We start from the raw sequence: 11,430 nt of genomic DNA, 5'->3' as shown, positions 1-11,430 counted from the left end.
GGAGGTGAAACGCTGTGAGGGAAGGAGTGAATGTGAGTTCTTCCGACCCATCAGGCCCCAAGCCAGGCACCTCTGACCACACTGACTCACTGGTCTGCAAAAGTAGCTATTCTGGGGGCGCCTGGGAGGCTCAGTCGGTGAGCGTCCGACTCTTGATTTCTGCTGGGTCCTGATCTCAGCGTCCTGAGCTCCAGCCTCGTGCTGCGCTCTGCACTCAGCGGGGAGTCTGCTTGAGATTCTCTCTCCCTCTGCGCTCAGCCCCTCCCCCTGCCCCTTTCCCCAAAGACATGCTCTCTAAATAAATTTTAAAATAAAAAAATAAAAAGAAGAAGAAGAAGCAGCTATTCTGCTCACTTTACCGAAGAGAAAAAGAGCTTAGAAAAGGCTGAAGGCTACGCAGGGTTCCTGGGGTGGGATGCCAAGCTCTCAGGAAATGGTGGCTGTCGAAGACAAGCCTGGACTTCTAGGTGGGTGGGACCTGCAGAGGACAGGGCCCTGAGGAGGGCAGAGAGAGGGCATGGCCCCTCACAGACCCGGTCTGCAAGCCGCCCACGGCCCCCGGGGATTGACTCCCACCCCTGCCGGAGCCCCCAACGCAGCATGACAGGCAATGCTGTGCACCTACTTAGTGCCGGGAAACTCTACACTTAAAATTGGCCACAATGGTAATTTTCATGTTAACGTTTTGCCACTTAAAAAAATAGAGCAGAGGTCAGGAGGCTCTCTTCCTCTAAAGGGTTTGAGAGTAAATATTTAGTCTTTGCGGCCTGCGTCCTCTGTTGTTGCTACTCCGCTCTGCCCCTGTAGAGTAAGAAGTAGTCAGGACCGATATGCAAATGAGCGGGCAGGGTGATGTTCCAATAAAACTTTATTTACAAAAATAGGCAGTGGGCTTCCAGAGAACGGAAGCACCTAGGGCTGACTTTGAATACCCAGGATGCCGTCCTGCCGCCTGGGGACAGAGTGTCCAATCTGGACCTTGCCAAGAAGCGGAGGGAGGGCTGGGCAGAGGCTCTTGTTACCAGCAGAGGATGGATAAAAAAAAGAGAACAAGCGCTGGTACGGGCAGCCCCTGTCCAGGAACTGGCCCAGCACCTAGCCTGCCTGGAAGCCCTTCACTTGGCGTGCAATCCTCATGAGGATACGAAGGGGCCGGCGGGGCTGACCCGGAGCTCTCCGCGTCCTAGGGCTCTCAACGCCACCCAGAGGTGTCCTGCCGCCGACGCCAAGGGGATGGGATGGGCAGCAGTGGGCCAGGCGGGCCAGAAGGGACGCCAGGGGAGAGGAAGGCAAGGACAGAGGCCCGGGGAGCGGAGCTGTAACCAGGGTGGAGCTGGCGGCAAAGGGAGGAATCTACGGGCCCCAGCGAGAGCGCAGGGCGCGGGCCGGGCCTGCCCTACACTGGCCGCCTCTGATCACGTTTTCAGGGCCACTGCCCGCAGGCACAGACAATGCTGGGGGAGCCTTTGAAGTCCCAAAGGGATGCCGCGGTGGGAGCCGCGAATCTCCTCCCTTCCCCCCGTCCTCCCGGGGGAGGGGGCCGGCAGGACAAAACCCGGAGCCGGTCACAGCCAGGCCCGAACCGCGTGAGACAAAGGGAAAACAAACAGGTTTGGAGTCAGGCGCACGGTGCCGTGTCTGTCCCCCGCCCCGCCGAGCTGGGATGATGGATGGCTTCAGCCAGCCAGCTTGCCCGCCGGGCAGGTCCCGCTATTTACATAACACTGGCGTTCCACCGGTCACCTCTGACACCGCGCTGCCTGGGGCCGAGGCCCGGTGGCCCTGAGGTTCCTCAAGCCTTTTGGGGACAGAGACAGCCTGTGAAGGCCCAGCCAGCGTGGGGAAGCCCGGGCTGATCCGGGCGCATGGCCCGAGGCCTCCTCCCTACCAGCCACTCATGGGGGGAGGAGGCCACTGGGGACGGGCAGCTCCAAGGACAGAGGCCAGGCTGCTGTCCTAGGGCTTCCAAGTCCACAAGGCTCCCCAGGAGTGACGAGCAAAGCTTCCAGGGACCGCCAGCAGCGGCTGCCACAGCGGGCGGACAGCGCCACGGAGCGCTGGGGACGGTCTGGAGGGGCGGCGAACCCTGGCACCAGGGGTGCTTCTGCCCACATGCCCTCGGACACATTCCATGCCCACGGTCCACAAGCCATGCGTCCGCACCCCATCCAGCCTAAGAGCCAATGTGAGACATTCCTACTGGCGCCATCTTTTCTGGCTGGGTTCAAATGGGCAGGGTAGCTCCAATGCCTGGGCTCCGTCTTCCCAATCCCCCCCGGGTGCTCTGCATGGCTGGACCCAGCCCAGAGCAACACCTGTACCAGGCCACCAGTGCAGGGAAGACACAGGACCAGGGAGGGCTCTCAGGCCTTACCTCGTCGTGGGTCCTAGAGGCTCCTCTCTCAGAGTAGGGGCGTTACTTCATCCTGGGGAGGGAGAGAGAGGAACCCCGTTAGTCTTTCAAGGCAGGATGCCCACAGCAACACGGTGCCTGCCCTCCACCCTGCTACGTGCCCAGGGCTCCCTGCCACCTATGGGCCAAGGGGCTGATGCTCCAGGACCAAAGGAAGGGGGTCAAGATGGATTTTGGCTCATTGAAGTATATGCCAACCAAAACCTAAAAATATTCAGAAAGCAGGAGGAGCCGACAGGGGGTATACAGGGTCCTCGGGACACCCCTAACCGAAGAGAGAACAGTCAGACCCTACTGCACACATCTCTGCAGAGGCGGAAACAGGAGTCTGTGGGTGGAGGGATGCCGTGGCTAAACCGAGGGGCCTGGGGACCGCAGGATACAGCGGCGCCCGTCCCGCCACTCTCTTCCCCAGCCCCTGGGGCTTTCCCCCCACCCCGTCATAAAAATGACAGATGCCAAGCTGTTCACTACAGTAAGGGGGTGACAGAGGGGCAAGGGTGGACCAGGGGCCACGGCACCGAGAAGCCTCACCTCCCAGGATCAGGCTAGGACAGCACCACGTACCCTGAGGTCCTACCAGTGACACACAAGCCACGCTGGGGGCCCACACAGGGAAAGGGACACGGTCCAACAACACAGAGGGTCTTTAGCCAACATATAACTCAGCCCAGCTCTCTGGGCTCAGACCCTCCTGCCCAAAGCTGGGGTTTGGGGAGCCAGGTTCAAATGAGACAGACTCCTGATGTAGATAGAAAATCCAAGGAGCCCTTGGCCCCCCACCCCTCCTCCACGGCCCCCCAGCCCTCCTCCACGCCCCCACGCCCCCCCACACACACCCCCGCAGGGGCCTCAGAACCCTACCCACATTCGGGGAGGATTTTCTGTTTATTACATTTTTTCCTCCCCACTCCTTCATTTGTGGCTTATCAATGATGCAAGAGGAATAACACCAATTTCCTTAGGCTGTGTAATCCCCAAATCAGATTGGGGGGATTGCAAGAGGTGAGGTGACCTTGTACGGGGCTCCGGGAATGCCACCCAGTCCTGCCGCCCGCCCTCTCTTTCCCAGGACATATTTAGACAGATAATGCTAATTGTACTTGACAAGTCCTCCTAAGGAGGGCTGGGTCTCCTGCCAGCTTTTGCGGCCTTTGCTAGGCTGCCTGGGCAGAGGTGCCTGCCCGAGCAGAGCCCACCCTGCCAGGCACAGGGCTCTGCAGGGGGAGGGCGCTGGGCAGCCGGAGAGGCTGGCCCCCTGGGCCTCCTGCACCCCCCTGACCCAGAGGATGAGAGCAGGGGCCTGCAGACGGCTGGGAGGACAGTGATGGGGGGCAGTAGAGAGGAAGGGGGAGGCTGGTGAGAGCAGAAAGGGGAAGAGGCCAGAGAGGGGAGCGGGGGGACACAGAGGCCAGGCAGGGCGGGGCCGCAGGGCAGGGGCTGGAGAGCCAGGCCTCCGCTGAGAGGCGCTGGGCAGGCCTGGCTGTCAGAACCCGGCTGTGCATCCGTCCCAAGCTCACAGCATGACATCTCTCTGGGCGCTCTGGGCAGCCTCTCTTGAACCCCCAAAGCCCCCCAACCCCATAACTCCAGTATCTCCCTTCCACCACCTTTTTCTCCCCTCCCATCCTCCCCTGCAACTGTGCATTTATTAATTCATGAGGCACTAATTAGTTCTTTGTTTAATTTTGTGTTAAACAGACTGACCGGAATGATAACGACTTGCTGCACGGTGCTGCCGTCCCCAACCGCCCCTGTTTTCTGACAACAAGGGAGCGAGGGAGGCCGGAGCGCTGAACCCAAATCCCTCAGCAGTTGCACTTCATTAAGTCAAAATGTGACAAGAAGCTTAGAGAGCAACTTGCAGATCCGATCGCACACAACAATCGCAGGAAACTTTGCGGGAGTTGGCCCGGGTGGAGGAGGGAGGGGGAGGGGCGGGGATGCTGGCCGTTGGGGGCCTCTCAGGGCAGACAGGAGCAGGGACATCAGCTAGGTGCACTCCGGAGGCCCAGTGGGACCCTGAGAAGTTTAGCTTCACCCCTGCCCCTGCCCCGGGCATCCTCTCTGGTCTCTGCCCTGGCTGTCCCTAACCTCTGGTCTGACCCGTGTGACCTAGTGGCCGGGCACCCCCAGGTCCCCGTGGAGGACCAGAAAAGCTGTGGGGCTTCGGAAGGGATCCTGCAAGGCCAGGGGACAGGTACAGAGCAGGAAAGCACAGAGAGCAGGAGCCCCTACATTTGGCGAAAAAAGAGGAGTAATGTGTCCGGGATCTCAGCCAACACACCGGATTCTCTGCCGGCTGTGCATCCACCGCCCCACTGGCCATGCACCCATCCGACGGTCCTTATCCTAAGCACTCTGACTGGACAAGTGAGGACCAAAAGGCTGAGGTCTGTGCCAAGGCACACGACAAGTCAGACACAGAAGGTGGCCCTCGGGCTTCTGGACCGCAGGCAGGCGGCTGAGCTGACCAGGCCAACGGGCCGCTGACCGGAGGGAGCATGTCCACATGAAAAGCAGCAGCTTGGCCCCAGAGGCATCAAGCTGCTAACCCTGTTGGCCCAGGGCGTGAGTGAGGATGGGCGGGCTCGCGATCAAGCCAGCCCTGCCCCAGTCTGAAGGCCGAGCCCCTGGCCCTAATTTCGATGATGTGGATGATGTCCCATGTGAATGAGAACACAGGGGGTGTGAGGCGGAGGAGAGCAGAAGTGCACGGAGAGCTGCCAACCCTGAGCCTCGTGTACCAAGGTCCTGTTGCCTTCCTCCCATTGGTCGCTGCACCCACCAGGTGCGGCCTGCCCTTGCTGTACGGGCTGTCCTTCTGGAGCACAGCCGCCCGGGGCCCCGCGCAGCCTGGCCCGCCTTCGCCTGGCCATGCTGGAGTGCAGTGGTCTCTCCCCCAGCCTGGCAGCCCTGGGCTGGCTTCTGTTAATTTGCTGTCAGGCTGCCTAAGCAAACCAATTAAAACTAATCATTAATTATAAAAGAGAGTGAGAAGAGTAGAAGAGAGAAGAGAAGGTGAACATTTGAGGTGGGGAGGAGGAAGAGGGGAGACCCCGAGGGCCAGCGGGGAGCTCTGGGTAGGGATGCAGTGGGCTGGGGAGTGGGGTGCTGGAGGCTCCTCCAGGCTCAAGGAGCGCTGGCCTGGTAGGAAGGAGGGAGGGAGGCCAGAGCCAGGGAGGAGGAGGAGGAGGAGGAGGAGGAGGAGGAGCAGCGGGGCTGCCCTGGTGAGGGGGTGCAGGGGCAGAGGGGAGGCTGAAGGAGCTGCTGTGACCCGTGTACCGGGACGGAGAGGCCTCACCCGGCTGCGGTCCCCTCTGGCTGGAGCCACCGACTATCCCCGACTTGGCTTCGCAGTGTCTCCCCCACGGCTCCCCAGCCCCATATTTATGAGGCTCAGCTGATTATGCAGCACCAGGCCAGGCTCCCTGTCCCTGCAGCCCCTACCTGCGCCCCAGCCCTCTCAGGCCACGGAGGCTCAGGGCAGCTGTCGGCCGCCCCTCTACCCCCCCAGCTGCCCTGGCCCCCTCCCCCATCCACACACACACACACACACACACACACACACACACACCCTCTCCACGGCCCTTTCACAGGAGCTGAGGCCATGTCAGCGGCAGCTTGAGGAGGAGAGCAGCACAGACAACAAGGGGCAATGTCATGGAAACGGGCACTTTCCCCGAGAAATATTCTGTTTGGCCTCCTTCCTGCATTGAGGAGCTGTCAGGAGCCTGAGTGAGAGCCACACCACCCCGGGACCAGGCGTGACAAAACCTATTTTCTGCCTCAAATTTGATTGATTAAAAAACTTTTTAGGAAAACCATGTTAAAAGAGTGAAAGAGAGAGAGAGAAGGAGGGAGTGAGGGAGGGAGGGAGAGAGAAGGAGGGAGGGAGGGGCAGAGGGGAGAAAAGAAAGAAGGGCCTGCGAGAAGGGACTGAGCAGTTACCTCGGCAAACACGCGGGATGCGCGGGATGCGTGTCAGTGTGACACCCGCAGCGTAACCAGGCCAAACGGAAAGGTCAAAGGAAGCCCGAAACTTTACACAGTGGTGAGTGGGACCAAGAGGGGTCCCAGGGCTCCGCACAGTGCAGCAGGGGCCTGGCCCCTCTTGCGGGACAGGAACCCTGCACCCCAAGGCAGCCAGCGGGCAGGGATTTTGTGGTTGGCTCTGGGATGTTTCCAAACGCAGTCTGGGCTGGAATTTGGCCAGATTCCTGAAAAATCCATACAAGGTCAGCAGGGAGAGAGGGTCCAGCAGTCGGAGGGCGGGAAAGGGGTTTCCCACCTTGTTCTGTCAAGTCTCGGATCAGGAAGTGTTTTTAATCAACATGTGAGTCTAAACGCAGGGATGCAGTCACTGACGCCTGCCCGCTGGGCCTGAGGCACTCCCGCCCAGCCTGTGCCACATGCTGCCCTGCGAGCCCCCCTGCCCAGCTGCCCCCTCCTTTCTCCCGCCTCAGAAACCCAGCCCTGCCGGGCCGGGGCCTGGCCTATGCTGGGCGGCCAGGCCTTGCGCTCAGGCTTCTAGGACAGGAGCCACCCCCACCCCCCACCAAGACCTCACGGGGCAGGGGAAGAAACGCTCCCACTTCCCAGAGGCCCCGCCTGGCCACCCAGCGCAGGTGCCCGACACCGTCCTGCTGGGACCCATCCTCTCCTGGTGGGAGGGACCCGGGCTGGGGCTGGGCTTGCTCTCCTCCACTCCGAGAACCCTGAAGGTCAAGGCCAGGGGCAATTCTGGCCGTCAGCAAGGAGGTTTCTTTGGGGTGCCGGGAGGTGCGCTTGGCAGGCTCCTTCCCGCTTCATCAGCTCGGTGCTCGATGTGGCCAAGGCAGTGCCTCCTTGGGCAGATGGGCACATTCTGCCAAACAGATGCCCCCCACCAGGTAAACCAACCCTAGACCTCTCTCTGTCCCTGCTCCACAGGAGCCGTAGGTCGCCACTGAGCACATGCTGTGCGCCTGGCATGGTGCTGGATGTGAGCGGATGAAGCGTATGGCCCACGGGAGAAGGGCAGGGGCTGCAATCCTGCCTCTGCCACTTATCACCCCGGGATCTGGCAGGCAGACGCTTCACCTTGTCCAGGACTCAGCTTCTCTAATGGGACAGAAGGAGCAGAAGTCCCTGCCCCAAAGGCAGTGGTTCAGTAAGTATTTCTTGAGTATCTACTAAGTGCTGGATACTGTCCTTGGCCTAGAGAACTGTGGGAAACCACAGGCAGTCCCCACGCAGCTTCCGTTCTCACGGCTGTCGGAAAGGTTCGCTGAAAGAATGCACAGGCACTGTGGTCGGCACAGAGTAAGTGCTCAGTATCCATGTCCTGTTGCTAACTTCCAGGCTCCCTGCCTCTAAGAAGCTGGGTGGTGGGAGGCCTGGGGGGCTCAGGGGTGGAGTATCTGCCTTCCGCCCAGGGCGTGACCCCAGGGTCCCGGGATCGAGTCCCGCGTCGGGCTCCCCGCATGGAGCCTGCTTCTCCCTCTGCCTGTGTCTCTGCCTCTCTCTGTGTGTCTCTCAGGAATAAATAAAATCCTTAAAAAAAACAAAAGAAGCTGGGGGAAGATCCAGCTGTCTGCCCAAGAGAATAGAAAATAGACCCAAATAAACACTTGGACACAGGTGTTCATAGGTGCTCTTCATGACAGCTGAAAGGTGACCACAACCCAAATGTCCGTCGGTGGGTGAGGGAGAAGCCGCGTGCAGTGGCAGAGCCGCAGGACAGAACGAAGTTCTCATACACAGTACAGCAGGCACGCACCTGAGAACACGCTAAGTGAGAGAAGCGAGACGCAAGGATCACATGCTGCGTGATTCTGCACACACGGAATGTCCAGGACGGGCGAGTCCAGGGAGAGAGCAGGGTAGGGGCAGGGGGACCGGGTGGTGGCTGCTGGCGGGTACAGAGTTTCCGTCTGCGGTGATGAAACATTTCTGGAACTGGAGTTGGTGATGGCTGCGCAGCACCGAGAAGGGACTCCATGCTGTCGGACTGCGCAGTGTAAGCTGGGGGCGAAGCTAAGTTTTATCTGACGTGCATTTTGCCGCAACAAGGCAGAACGGGACAGCCAGAGAAGCCCGGCAGCTCGAGGCTGGAGGCAGATACTCCCCACGGCACCCAGCGCAGGGTCAGAGACGCCAGGGGCGGCAGGGGACGCACCACAGCCTTACGCGGGCCCGCGCTCCTGGACGGCGACGTGCACACAGCCCAAGAATTCTCAGGCCTCCATGAGGCGCACTCCGTGATGGCCCGGAATGGGGTCCCTTCACACATGCCGCCCCGGAGCCTCAGCCCCTGAATCTCCCGAGGCTACCGTGCCCCTGGCGTGTGGATCCCGTTGTTTGCGCCAGGCTCCCCAGGTACCTTGTGCTGCTGCCCAGCCACTCGGTGCAACAAGCCACCCTCCGGCGGGGGAAAGAGGGCCTGCACCAAGGACGTCCCCCCGCACTGCGGAGTCCCACCTGGCGGGGAAAGCCAGGGGACCGGGAGAGCCAGGCCCTGGGGGCAGCCCCGAGCCCCCTCCCCGGCCTCCTGCCCGCATCCGGAATGCGTGTGCACACAGAAACCCCTGCCTTGGCCCGGGAACTGTCAGGAGATCAACAAACAAAAGCTGCTTCTTGACAGGGAGTCATTTATATTTTAGCTTCGTTCCATTATCCTAACGAATCCTTCATCAGCAGATGCAATATTAACAGCAGAAAATCAGCTCATTACATCCGGGGGGAGTTCATCAAGGCGGCAATCATGTATGCAGCTCCCCAAGCCTGCAAGCGGCCAGTGTGGCTGTTATTTATTTATTTTGTTACTTATTTATTTAATTTTGGGGGTTCTTTCCACATAATTGCGCCGCATCTCAGATCTTTAATAAATAATTTGTAGGTCCTGAACTGCAGACGGCTCTGCTCTCTGCCATGAGAGCCTACATTAGCCAAAATATTTACCAATATTTAGAAGTCATTAGACTCGGGAGGGTAGCGGGGAGGGGTACCGTGTGCTTCCACAAACAGCCTGCTTTGGGGCTAAGGTGCTGGGTCCCCACGCCGGTCCCCTGACCCCAGCTTTAGGTCTGCGCGGGGCCCTTCTGGACCGGATGCTGCTGGAGGGCAGGCCCGCATCCCTCGCTCGGGCCCACTGGGTTTGCGCGGGGCCTTTCCTGGGAGCTGAGGCACGCGGGGCTCAGGCTGGCTGCGGGCTGCCCACAGCTGACGGTGCGGCTGCGGGGCGCCCCGGGTGTGCGGCGGGCTCCTGCAGGGCGCCCCGGGCTGGGCAGCTGGGCGAGGGAAGCCTGACCCCTTCCTCCCCGCTTTCCAGGGTTATGCCACGGACATCAAAGGGCAGGTGAGTTCGGTGGGTCCAGAAGGCAGACCTGCCCCCTCTCACAGGTGAGAAAACAGCTTCAACCAACACAAGCTCTCTTAGCGAGGCGGCGCCGGAGACAGAGGCACTGAGCCAGGCTCCGACTCGGAGGGGCTCTGCACAGCCCGGGCCCCTGAGGCTTGGCTGTAGCCTGCGAGGCTGCAGTGGCCCAGGGCCTGCAGGCACCACCCCCATGCTGGGCACACCCCCACGCCGGGCACACCCCCACAACAGTGGCCCCCCATGTCAGACACTCCCACGCCAGGCAGCCCCATGCCGGCACCCCCATGTCAGCACCCCCCATGCCGGGCACCCCCACGCCGGAGCCCCCCCGACGCCAGGCACCCCACACCGGCACCCCCACATCAGTACCCCACACCGGCACTCCCCCACACTGGCACCCCACACTGGCAGCCGTGCTCCCAGGGTTTCCCAGCGGGGCTGGATCTGTGCCCGGCCAGGAATGTGCTCCCAGGACGTCAATTCTAATCTCCCCAGCGCCCTGACAGAATTAAGCTCCAGTTTGTCCGACAACATCCCAAAGTTCCAGAAATCCAGGGCAGACTCTCTAATCAGGCTGGAGGACAAAGGTCTGGCCTGACCCTGTCACTTCCACTTACTCCTCCTGTCTGTCTGGGCCGCGGCCTCTCCGCAGCCCCCCCCCCCCCCGCCCCTCCCGGAGCTCCTGTCCCCCCCCCCCCCCAGCCGGGCCGGCCCCTCCGCCCGCCCTGCCCCTCTCCGCCTGGCCTGCCCGTTGGGCTAATCCTGGGGCTCCGCAGCTAAAGCCCAGGAACTCCCAGGACACCGCCCGGCCTGGGCCTGCTGGGCTCCCTCCGGGTCACCGCCTCCAGGGAGCACAGACACTCAGTGCTCCTCGGCTCCAGGGACAGGGTGCTGGGTGCACAGCTGTTCTCCTGACTCTGGGTTCCCTGTAGCTGCCCCTGAGGCATCCTCTGGCCTCGCCCAGCCTCCACCCTGTTTGACGGGTCAGCTCGTGGGCCCTGTAGCCCTGTTTGGGGACCACCGTGTGGGCGGAGACGTCCCTTCTTCAACCAACCCCATGAGATACCGGGGTGGGGGGGACCCTGGGTAGAGCAAAGTAGTGGCAGCAGCTCTGGCCCCGGCCTGTGGTAACCACCCCGAGAAAGGGGTGAGGGGCCCGGGGGCTGGGGAGCTGGGCTAGAGGCAGCCCCGTGTGGCGGGGCGGAGGACAGCCCCAGGAAGCCGCAGGAACAGCCGTGCCTCCTTTTCCACGGCAGTCTCTGGAAGAAGCCGGAAGAGGCTAAGCCTTCACAGCTCATGCACAAAGGCGTTGCGGGGACCTGTGGCTTAAATTCGGTCTGGTCACATCAAAAGGTTCACGGGGAGCAGAAGGCAAAGGAGGAACAGGGTCACTGGGCAGGAACACGGGGTGCTGCTGCTCAGAAAGCCAGATGAGGGGAGGCCCCAAGAGAAAGAGGCGACAACAAACAGACGGGGTGCGGAGACAAGGCCTGAGGAGGAAGCCACAGACGTGGAAGTGCCGTGCGCCCCTCGACGGCTCCTCTAGGAGCTACAGGGTCTAGAGCGGCCAGGACAGGGGCTCCCCCAGAGCCACCAACTGGCAGATAGCTTGGAAAGTCCTGGAACGCGGCCTCCCGCTTCCTCCTGCGCCCCGGGC

General features: G+C 61.4%; 1 long non-coding RNA gene across 1 annotated transcript in view; it reads right to left on the bottom strand.

Moving 5' to 3' along the window:
• Nucleotides 1-850: 850 nt before the first annotated feature.
• LOC102151465 overlaps nt 851-11,430 on the bottom strand; it is a 79,699-nt gene continuing 69,119 nt past the window's right edge. Inside the window, exons 3-4 of the long non-coding RNA XR_005356202.1 lie at nt 2,375-2,426; nt 851-1,798 (exon numbers count right to left, since the gene is read on the bottom strand). This is a non-coding gene — a long non-coding RNA (uncharacterized LOC102151465). The remainder of the gene's footprint in view (nt 1,799-2,374; nt 2,427-11,430) is intronic.

The sequence above is a fragment of the Canis lupus genome, chromosome 2 (genome assembly GCF_011100685.1).
Source record: "Canis lupus familiaris isolate Mischka breed German Shepherd chromosome 2, alternate assembly UU_Cfam_GSD_1.0, whole genome shotgun sequence".
Lineage (NCBI taxonomy): Eukaryota > Metazoa > Chordata > Mammalia > Carnivora > Canidae > Canis > Canis lupus.
The sequence above is the reverse complement of the archived record's forward strand: the minus strand, read 5'-3'. Positions and strand labels throughout refer to the sequence as shown.